Raw genomic sequence first — 12235 nt, 5'->3', positions numbered from 1 at the left:
CCATCTGCTCATCTTCAGGTGCTTTGAAGCTTGACATTGCGCTGGTTAATGCATTTTGCGAAAAAGTGCATGCGGGTACTTAAGCAGTGATTTCAGCTGCACCAATTTGACAGTGGTCAGAGCACCCAAGTTAGCAGGTTTGCTTGGCCAGTAGCATATACTGAGTACAAGCTGTCTGCTTGAATTTAGACTGAAGCAGGTTGTAAACACATTCTCAAGGTCAGCCACAATCTGGTATCATTTGAAGGGTACAAAAGGCCTCTGTTGTCCTTAAATTAGTAAATTAGCCAAGTTTAATACATGTGACATCTTTTTCTTTTAAGAAAAAGATTAAAGCCTTTCTCACAGTTAGTTTGAGGTAGGATTTGAGGTAGGATAGAGAGACCACAATTGCATACAGCTGCCAGCCAACTGGCTCACCCCAGGCAAAGTTTTATTTTGAAGTTAAGTCATTAGTAATTTTTTTTTTTTAAATGACTAACTATTGTCTTTAGACAATAACTGGGTCTGCAGAATTTGAGAGCGCCTTCTAAAACCTCCATTCCATTTATTTCCGATAAAGAAAGCCTCATCGTTTTTCCAAGCTCTAAAGAAAGCCCGCGAAGTACAAAAATTATCAGCCTGTATAGCGCTGAGACTGGGCTGTTGAGTCACGGCCGCAGCTAATATTTCTGTCACTCAAACCATGCACGGTTGGAAGCACAACAATATCGTAGCGCATGAATGCGTCAGTCACGTGATTTTTTTTTTTTATTTCGCGGGCTTTCTATAGAGGTGGGAAAAACATGTGAGGTTTTCTTTATCGGGAATAAATGAAATGGGGGTTTCAGAAGGTCCTCCCCAACTTTGCAAATCACATTTATTTGAACGCAATACTTAGTAAATTAGAATTGCAAAATGAAAAATTGCCTGCACCGTTTTTTTTTTATCGATATTTATTGTCTTAGGGCATCAGTAGGTTATGATATGAAGGATATGAATAAATGATTAAATAAATGTGCCAGCTAGAGATCCAAGGATATACCATGACTACGCGGAATTGAATTTAATTTAATCTGAGCTGTCTGCTTTATTGAGCCAGTGGTAGTATTCGAGATCACGCAAACAGTCGAAGCTTTCTTCTTCCGAAGTCTTCCTTTTGTTAAGACCTGGTGCGCCAGGTGGCTGTCAGCAAGTGGTTTCTCTGGCCTTACTGAAATGGTTTATTTTTAACTCTTGGCTGAAGTTAGCTTGGACACGCGGTATAAAATATGTCGGCTATCGTTTGGTGTCACAGGATTAATGGCAAGAATCTGCACTGAGCACAACTCTCTGCAACATCAATATTGCCCACTTCCAGCCTTGGCTTCACGGGTTTGACGGTAATATATGCCGGACAACCCGGCAAGAGTGTATAGGCACCGCATCAGGTGCCAGTGATGGCTTAATTTTCATGCGGTATATCCTCACTTCTGTCGTTGATCATATATATGCGTAGTCACGCAGCAGGATGAGATGTGGCTTGAAATGATGCTCACACACTGCCAATGTTTCTGTGAGAGGCTTTTCCTGCCTTCACAAGCTTCGTTTCCACTTTGTGCGATGTTTATATTGTCCCTCGGAGCAGCAAACAAAGGTGACTGGAGCATCCGGATAGCCTTGCCTCGGCATCTCGGAGCAAAACAGTGCGAGTTGGTCTTTTTCCTGGCCATTTCGAACATCGCATGGTGCTTAGTTGCTGTGATGGAAGGCAGAACTGAAAGTTCGAGGGCAAAATCGCAAGAATGTGCAGACTGCACGGCGCGCCAAGCCTTGACTTCCCTTTGCGCATAGAGTTAATACAAAGACTCTAGCCCGCAGGGGGCACCTGTTAAAGCAGGTGTTTGTGTGTACTGTGCGACACCACGGACCCCAGCACCCATGCTTAGCCGTGCATGGCATCGCCGTGTCTAGGGAAAGGGGGATCCTGGTGGTTGAGCTGATACCGAGTGTTTGGACCTTTAAGGCCCCTCAACGGAGGCAACACACCACTTCCCACGCTTCCCATAGACGGCACCTCCAGGCTGACCCACCTGGGGGAAATCGGCAGTCGCCTTTACCTATCCCCCCCCCCCCCCCCCCCCATCTTTCGCTTTCCTATCGTCTGTCCTAAAGCTCTCCTGTCCTCTACTCTCTTCTTAGTTTTTCCTTACTTCCCGGCGGCGAGGGTTAACCTTGTGTGGAGTATACCACCCTGTGTTGCACCATATTAGGTTATAGTTAAGATGTACAGCTGGCGTGGGCAGGGTTTTCTTGCTCAAGCTCCTGTCTCGTCCCCTTGATGGACTCCATGGTGGGTGGCTGGCATCATAACCGAACAAAAATTGAATTACATGGCCTCTTTTATTTCTAAAACTGATCGCCCTCCCAGTAAGAGAGGGCGCACCGATGTGACAAACAAGTTCTTTACGAAACATGTCAACAGCTTTCGCCGCTTCCATGTCGTGCACTCGGAACACCCAGAAAAAACTGCCCGTCAGATCTCGCCATTCCTAGTGACAAAGACGCTCACAGGTGCCATAGGTCAGGGCTACAAAATTAAGAAACTACCAAATGGTGACCTCCTCCTAGAAATGCTGTATAAACATATCAGAGTGAAAAGCTAACAACCGTTACGTCGTTCGGGGACATCCCTGTCTCAATCAGCCCCCACAGGTCACTCAATACAGTTCGTGGAGTCATTTCAGATAATGATCTCAAATGACTGAGGAGGAATTACTAGAAGGACTAAGAGACCAAAATGTAACCAGTGTCTATCGAATCAAAATTAGGAGAGACAATAACGAGATTCAAACTAAACACATTGTGCTAACATTTGCACTGGGCACCCTTCCTGACTCAGTTGAAGTAGGCTACCAAAAACTCAAGCTCAGACCGTACATTCCCAACCCACGCGCCGCTGCTACAATTGCCAAAGATATGGCCACAGCTCCCAGAGCTGCCGAGGCCGCCTCACCTGCGCAAAATGTGCCCCCAACGAACATGGCACAGCTGTCACACCGAAGCAAACGTTTGCGTAAACTGTGAAGGCAATCATCCAGCCTACTCACGATCTTGCCCTACATGGAAAAAGGAAAAAGAGATTGTAACCTTGAAAGTCACGGAGAATATTACTTTCGGAGAGGCAAGAAAGCGGCTTTCGTTGGTGCAGAATCCAACTTACTCTGTGATGACGCAACAGGGCGCAGCGTCATCGCAGACCTCGGCATCTGCCCAGGTCACGTCTAGTGACCGTGGTGCAGGGCCATCCGCGCCCCCTGTGGATGTAGCTAGTGCTACTCCACTACCCCCAAAACAGGTCACGCCGACCCCCAGGTCAGCAGGCCAGGCCTTGCCCCAAGGGGCGAGGTCAAAAACAAGTGTATCCGTGCCTTCTGCACGAAGGTCCAGCACATCTGAAGATGTGATGGACACATCGCCCCCCCTCGCCTCCGCAGCAGCGGCGGCAAAGCTCTCTTGAGCGTATAAAGAAGGGACAAAGTCCCAATAACGGGTCCAAAAGACCCAACAACATAGATTTTCAACCCTATCCCCAACTAATCCGCCACCATGGCATTTCTAGTTCACTGGAATTGTCGCGGGCTTTTACACAACTGTAGTCGACACAGTCGTCAAAAACAAAACAACGGAACAGATTTATTGTCCCTTCGTATATATAACACTCGCTCGCACGGCGTACAGAACACACACTGCCCGAAAAGGGTCCGTTTCGGGGGCGGCACGGTCCACTCGGTCCCTCTCAGCACACCCTCTCCCACCAGATGTCCGGGGTCGGAAAGGCCGTAACCTGAGAGCTACTTCACAGCGCGCGCAGAGCACCAACCGTCGAGTCCGAGGCGGGACCCCGGAGAGGGTCTGCGCGAATTCCGTCCGTGGGCCGAAAGTGCGTGGCGTCTGGTCGACAACATTCGGCCATCCTTTTCTTTTCAACCGCCCTCGGTTGGAATGGGGTCTTGCGTTTTCTTTCTTTTTTTTTTTTTCTTACTCGTAGGCCGCTGGCCCTCGTCGCTTTCGGTGTCTTCTGAAGAGGAATTTCGTCGCTGGCCGCGGTTCCCAATGTGAAGCGCTTCATCCAGTCCGCCGCCACGACGCCTTCGTAGAATCGCCGGGTACGCTGTACTTCGGGGAAGTCTTGCACTTTGTATCGGTCGTTGGGAAGCGTTTCCACGACCACGTACGGTCCCCTGTACTTTGGGCACAGCTTGCGCGACTCTCCCGTTGAAACTGGCTCCCTCTCGATCAACACCATGTCGCCTGGTTGGTAGCTGGGCGCTGTCTTTCGTCGTTTGTTGAAACTCTCTCTCTCTCTGTTTCTTCTGGTCCTCAAGCTCCAGTGTGATGGCGTCATCAACTGGGTCTCCTGTCACGTTTCGTGGGTGAAAGTTGAAAAGCAGACTGAATGGCGTCGCTTTCGTAGCTCGATTTACGGTGTTGTTGATTCCCCATTGCACCTGCGTTAGGGTTTCGTCCCAGTCCTTTCCGTCGCCTCGTTTTGATAGACTGGCAATGGCGGGCGTTATCATTCGGTTGTACCTCTCGACTTGCCCGTTGGCTCTAGGCGTGCACGTTGCGTTCTTCACGTGAATTATGTCGAGCGACTTGCAGTACTTCTCGAACTGTCGGCTGGTGTAAGCGGTTCCCTGGTCGGTGATCAGTCTTCGTGCAGCCCCGAAAGTGGCAACAAGGTCCTTTGGCCTTAAGTGATTGCTCGTGCTTTCCAATGTATGCCAATCCTTCGTTTACCCATACCCCCAGATATTTATATTCTGGTAAACGTAACTGCAGCGCCACCAGCGGCGGTCAGTGGCCTTTATTCTCTTGATATTTGCGCTCAATTTGCTGGGAATGTGGTGTTGTGCTCGGCTTTCAACTACGGCAACTCGAGTAGAATTCGATGCAAGATGTTCCGAGTGCCGTCGAGTAGTGAACGGCGTAAACAGTTGGCCGTTGCGATCCGCTGGATGCCCGTCGACGGCGAGCTGCAACGAGCAATTCTCGAGTATTTTGTCGATTGCAAGGGTTGGATAGCGCTATGGAAGCTAGGAAATTTTGTGAAGTAGGTTGTTTGTTCTCGCTCGGGCGACTTTGGATATGCGCTATTTTCGCTAGCAGCGCGCGGTCATTCACACGTCTTCAAAAGGTTCGCAAATTGTGTTGTTTGGCCTCCGTCAGTACAGCGTGATATAATATTATAAGTACTGAACAATTTTCTCCCCGGCCATTTCTGCTACATGCAAGTTTCTAGAACTACGGTCAGTGCGCTATACCAATCAGCTGTCGATGGTCTCGTTGCCTGGCTATCAGCGTGTCACCGTTAGTAGCAGTAAGATTTATACAATTGTTGTGTAACATTGTTGTGCAAGCAATTATGTTATGATTTAACTCCAGATAACGAAACATGCTTTCACTAGTGAAGCAATCAGCGTGAGCTCGCAAAAATTGCGGAGAAATACAAGCATATTTTGAAAGCAACGCTTGTGCAGGCCTATGTTTATTCTTGTCTCGTGTAGAAAGAAAGACAGTTAAAGGCTGTTGCAGGGATTCAAGTTAACAGCATCTATACTCTTGGTCACAGTCATGAAATATTCACTTCAGCAGCTATTTTTCATCTTTCAGTATATATATGCCACATAGAAAAGCTGACAGCTGAGATACATGGTGCAAAACCAAATTTTTCTGTTCAGCAAAGCAGTTTCATAATGGCCTGTGATGCTAGACGTGTTCACTTGAAAATTAAATGAATACATCTACATGAGCTACTTGTGATGCAATTAAAGGTGCTGCATACACGAAGTTAATTATAGCAGCTTTTATGTCTAAGGGTAAGAAGTAAGAACCTTGCCGAGGCAATTGATTTCTATATTATGCATTTTTTTTTACAGCTTGCTATTACAGTACTTGGTCTAATTGAAGCTCATTTCTACAGCCTGTACTAGGAATTTTGTCACAATTTACTATTCCTCACTCCCAACCTTGCTTGGAGGTCATTAAATCACATGCTGTAAAAGATTTGCTGCAAGAGTTCTGCTGAAGAAAGTAATATGAAGTGTAATTAGTACGAGAACGGTTTCCCATTTCCAAGACCCCAAGCATAAAGTACACAACAGCAAAATAGTTACAGGCTCTTCCCTGCAGCTTTGATTGGAAGAATTTGGTTTCCTGATGAAATTTCTGGAGGTTTCAAAACAAAGCTTTTGTTTTAGTAATTCCCTTTTTTGAACAACATATAATGCAGCAATCAGTATTGGGAATTAAGCATATGGGAATTTCTAGCTTCCAACTTGTACGTGAATGGTGTAAAATGTCCCACACACTATATGCTTGGTTAATTTTGCTTATGAGTGGGGTTTTCTCACATGCAATGCTGCCTCGACAAGTGGGTCTCTCTGACTGCCGGAACTAGCCGACCCAGGCCCTCAACAAGCATTAGTTACAGTGGCTAGAATACATTAGTAGAGGTTTTTGGCCATATAGTCTTGGCTACATGCATGTTGGGGTATGATGCATGCAGAATGAATATAGCAGTGCTAAAAATGTAACTCATATGCATATCATGCAGTTGCATATTTTCGTAATACAAATCAAGAAATTAAATGCTTGAGAGAGATTTTTATTTCGTGATCCTCCTAATGTTTTCATTGATTGACAGCATGATGTTAACCGATACAGCGGCATTCTACCTCATACAGTTTCCAGAAGAAAAAAAAAACAAACACACATATAGGGAGCTTGCATGAAGCGATGCATGCTGGGTAATCCGCCATGATGATGTCGATGGCAGCAGGCGACGCAGCACGTCACTCAAACTAGCCTCGTCTGCATGGTCGCGTAGTGCGCGCAGACGATGCTGGCGCGATCGGACAGGCCGACTGCGGGTTCTTCACAATTCCAAAAATACGTATGCACGAGTGCGCGAAGGCAAAGGATCCCACTATCGTCGCCGACGCAAATGGCTCGCACGGGCCGGAGATCGACGCCAATCCGGGAAAGTATCAAACTACTCGCCAGAACTAGAAGTCATGAGTGTCGGCGGTGCCGGCGATGGCGACGGGCGGCCACAGGTCCAGGCACATAGTACAGCCAGTCGTCTGCGCCTAGCGGTCCGCGCCGCACGGCTTTTGTCTTTCTTCATAAGCACAGCGTCGACGCGTACGTTTCTCGCTGCTATTTTGCAAGATCTTGCTCGCACGTACGGACAGCGCACGAAAAGCCGCTTGTTTGCTCAGTGGACCGTCTAAAATGACAAGGCATTCGCTCCATTCAGCCTGGCTGCGCTTCCCGCCGTCTGCTGCCAGTGACATCATCATGGCGGATTACCCAGCATGCATCGCTTCATGCAAGTGAACAAAATCAGTTGAGCTGTCAAGAGCATATGTAGCTTAAAATAGCGAAGATTGTGCACACTTCTATGTTTTCAAAGCACTGTAAATCTAGATCTTCTGAATGAATAGCACAACACACTGTTAGAATCGCATATCACAATTTTAGCTGAGCAACTACGCGTTGTACCAGCCGTGCTTGCAGGCATGCAGTACACCGCAAGCCAAGAAACCCTATAGCTGCTCTGACTCGGGCAGTGCAGCATAAACCGATAAATCTTTATAAAGGCTGCAAAAAAAGTGCATAAATTTGCATGCTTTCAGATCTTAGCAGTCGCAGCTACAACTTGCGCGACAGTCCGCTAGCTCCTACGCGCTAAACATGCGACTCGTCATCATCATCATTTATTATTCCCTTGAAGATCCCTATCAGGGACATTACATAAGGGGGGGGGGGGAGAGACAACGGTGAGAAAGTGTCATACATTGGCATAAAAACAGAGGAAAAGAATACAAAAATGCACAACATAATTGACAAATTTGAAAAAAGAAACGTTAAGGGATAGATGGATGGACTAAACTTTAATGTCCAACAGATAAGGTGATCTACCCACCCCCCGACACGCAGGTCAAGGGGCGGGTGCCGCCGCCTCAGCCTTGGGTCCCAGCAGCCTCTTCAGCCAGTTGGACGAGTAGGAGCTGGAGCTCAGGGTCCGAGCTGCGCAGCAGGGTCTCCCAGGTGTCTCTACAGCCTATATTGTTCGTCCTCCTGGGAGAATACGGGCATTCCCATATTATGTGGTCGAGGGTCCCTCTCGCCCCACAAAGATTGCACTTGTCACTCCTAGCCTCAGGGAACATGCGGTTCGCCATAACCGGGTGCGGATATGTATAAGTTTGCAGTCGCCTCCACGCCACTGCTTGTCTGCTGTTTAATTTCGGGTCTTGTGGGGGTACCAGTCTACGATCCAATCTGTAGTGCTGCGTGATCTCCCCATATTTTAGCAAGCGCTCTCCGCTTCCTCGGTCATCAAGTGGCCCTGTAGCGGCTCGGCGGTAGAGATCTCGAGCCAGCTTGTGGGCCACGTCGTTGCCGGGGACGGCTTCGTGCGCAGGAGTCCAAATTATTTGAATTTTCCTATCCAACTTTTTCTGGCCTAGGATTCTGGCTGTTAAGGGCGAGATCCTGCCCTTGCTAAAATTTTGTATGGCAGTTTTGCTGTCACTGATGACAAACTTCGCTTCCGTTTCGACGCAAGCTAACGCGATCGCAGTTTCCTCGGCTATTTCTGTGCTCCGCCCGCGCAAAGTGGCAGCTGTCACGGGATTGCCCCGGCCGCTGACGACCGTTGCTACCGTGAAACTGCCACCACCTCCCGCCGCGTCTACATAGGCCACTTCATGTTCCGAAATTTCGCCGAATCTAATTTCTAATTGCTTCAGCTCGTTTTTTCCTCCTGTCTTTGTTATATTCCGGGTGCATGTTTTTTGGCAGCGGGGAATCACCAAATTTTGTCTGACTTCTCTAGCTACCTCCACCTTGACCGTGGGACCCCTATCCGGATTTATTCCAACTTTCGTCAAAATGACTCTTCCTGTCTTCGTGGTGCTAAGTCTCTCAATTTGAGAGGTTCGCACCGCTTCCGCCAGTTCTGCCCATGTGTTGTGTACCCCTAGAGCCATATCACTCTCTCTGTGGATGTGCATGGGCAGTCCCAGCGCTCTTTTTACGCATTTTCTCATTAGAGACTCAATTTTTTCTTTTTCCACCGCTTTCAAATCTAGATACGGCGTTGCACGTAGCTCACTCGGCTGAAGATGTAGGCCTGTATCAGTTTCATCAAATTTTTTTCCTTTAACCCTCGGCCTCTGTTGGCCACCCGCCTAATTAGGCTCAGGGTCTGCATCGCGTGATTCTCCAGCCTCTTGATGGTCTCGCCATTATGTCCGTGTGACCAAGATTCTGATTTGCTCGACTATTGGTACCTCGTTACCCGCCACTTTAATTTTGATCTCCGACGGTGCCTTACACCTTAAGTGCTTCGGATTGTATATAAACAATTCTGATTTCTGCAGCGAGCAGATAGGCCTCTCTCTGCCGCGTAATCGACTATAATGTCGGTGGCGGCTTGGAGCAGGTTTTCGACGCACGAATCACTTCCCCGGTTGACCCGAAGGGTGATATCATCCGCATATATATACTAAATTTTAATCCTTCGAGCTCTGCCAATTGCTCGGGGAGTTCCCTCATAGCCACGTTGAAGAGTAGGGGGGACAGCACTGATCCCTGGGGCGTACCCTTACTCCCTAGCTCTATTGCAGGGGATTTCAGCGTCTGGAACTTCATGCAGGCCGTTCTACCCGTCAGAAAGTCCCTGATGTACCGATATGTCCTGGTACCTACATTAATCTTGTTCAGCCCTTCCAGGACCGCCTCATGTTTTACGTTGTCGAAAGCCTTCGTGAGGTCGAGCCCCAAAATTGCTTTCGCAACGTTAAGGGAAGAAGAAAAGTCAGGTAATCTGCCGGTAATCTAATTAACCGGCCTCTGCTAGCGCGAAATACCTCTAAAGAATGTTTACTCTAATATATTTTAGAGTTATATGTAGCGACTGCATGATAACATCAACGAAAAACGAACTTTGGCCGAATGAACGATGCATATGTTAAACCAGCGCGAAGAGACGACACACGTTGTAATGATTGCACTTGCAATGATTTTTCACCCGTTTTCTTCAAATACGAAACGTTAAATAGGGTCATAACATGTGTGCAGATCACTACGACTTTTTCTACGACTTCATTCGCGCTTATAAACACGTGAAGAGTCAAATTTAAGCTTGTCGGTGCCGAGTAGCGCGGCAGACGCCCGTCTCACGGCCGTCTCGCAAAATGACCCGAAATGCCCGGAAGTCGGAATTACCCAGCATTCTTTGCGGCTCGTTCAGATTGGACACCACCTGCTTTGGGCTCTGTCATACAAAATTATTTCAGGTCGAGACAAAAGTATCAAAAACCAAATAGGCAAGCGCATTCCTTCTACGTATTTAAGAATAATAATTACAATCCGAAACTACGGTGGCTAGATGGGTAGGTGTGCCGACCGGCAGGGCACAAAGCGTAGTTCCGCGTGCCTCCGCTTCATGACGACGAAACTGGCGCTGCTGTTCTCCGCCCGGTGCTCACCGGCGGATCGTCTGCTACTTGTCGCAATCGCATCGCACGTTTTGTTAACCTCGTTTTTGTTTAAAAACATTACTTATTATTTGCGTTATCAGTCAAAATAGTAGCTGAAACTGAGAATTTTGCGGTCTGGCATTAAAACAATAAACAATAGCTGCCTTTTTTTCTCGTCTGTTTGCTGTCTGTCATCGTCCACATGCAAGCGCCGTAGCGGAGCAGGCGCTGCGCTTTTTGTGAGAAGTGATCGGTATGAAGACCAAAAAGGACACAACTTGTTTCGCACCCTTCTGCAAATCCGGCTACAAGTCATCGAGAAAAGGACTGAAAGTCTCGCTGTTTTCGGAGCCGCGGGATCCCGAACTGTTCAAAAGGTGGAAGCTTGCGCTCTTCATCGTGCCGACGAGGTTGCAGCCACACTCCGTTGTGTGTGAGCGGCATTTGACCAAGAGTGTATCGAACGGGATTACAAATATATGATAGAAGGCAACGTTGTTAGCCTCCCACGTTCTCACTCACGATTGACGAAAGATGCCGTGCCTTCTGCCCTGCCCGATGCTCCTGCTTACCTGTCAAGAAAGGTGACCGCGAAACGAAAGACGAAGAATGAACACGAAATGCTCAGTGCTTCCCAGCTTGACAACGACCACAGCAGCCTGGCGGTAGGAAAAAGTGATTCGAGGCTGATTTTCTATTTGGCAGGATACGTGGCGCGAAAGTTTCTTTCAAAGACTAAATGTGCCGATTGTGCCACTGTTTTGCTGGCATCGCCAGAAGCTCCCCTTCCGCCTGTGGCCGCTCTCACAGCCCACGTAAGCATGGGGAACTTAATATTCCCATCTGATGCTTTGAACAGTCTCGTGACATCTCTCGAGGAGACCTTCAATCACTGCCTCACAGTCACTGAACTGAGGCGAGAAAGTCTCGCAGACTTCGCCTCTTTTCTGCAGCTCAAACCTCCGCCTATGATCGGTTGTGAGGAGCATAAGATTGAGATCACTAACAGCGTCGTCAAGTTTTACTCTATCATGCGCCTCCACAATTCTTGGTCAAGAGCAAGAACCTGGCCCGTGAAAACGCGCGAAAAAAAAGAAAACACCCGAAATTGAGACGCGTGCTTTGAACGCATAGGCATCAATTTGGGGTGTGTTACTTCACTGACTTAAAAACACTAATGTGTGCATGTCATTTATTGCACTTTCAAAAGTTCAGCTAGAAGATACCGTTTTGCAATACAAGCTTATGCACTCGTTTTATTTTATTTATTCGCAAGGTCTGCTTACGCCCATGCACACGCATAAATCACAACTGAGCACTGTGTTAATACATATTCGCGTTGCCTTGTGATGGCGTGGAACATTTAATGAAAAAAAAATTAAGAACGAGGATGTGACATAACAGTGTTTGGAGTTGCTTGCCTGAAAAATCGGGAACGCAGCAAACGCGCTGTACGTAAAAAGAAAACAGCCTCAAACTCGGCTCCCCTGCCTTTGTAATATGTTCACATCCCTTCCCTATTCCCGTAAGACAGCTTGTTTGCAATAAACTCATTTGCACTTGGAAAAAAGTAAAGCGAGTCGCTTTCTGTCATGCGTGGCGACGGCCGGAGGAAACGGTCATGAACCGGGCTTTCGCTGGTGGCGCCACTGCGGCGTCATGAAGAAAAGGCACGCGTTACCCCCGCCGGTCGGCACACCTACCCATCTAGACACCGTACC

The sequence above is a fragment of the Amblyomma maculatum genome, chromosome 6 (assembly GCF_055883805.1).
Source record: "Amblyomma maculatum isolate TAMU_Amacu chromosome 6, ASM5588380v1, whole genome shotgun sequence".
NCBI lineage: Eukaryota > Metazoa > Arthropoda > Arachnida > Ixodida > Ixodidae > Amblyomma > Amblyomma maculatum.
This window is presented reverse-complemented; position numbering follows the sequence as displayed.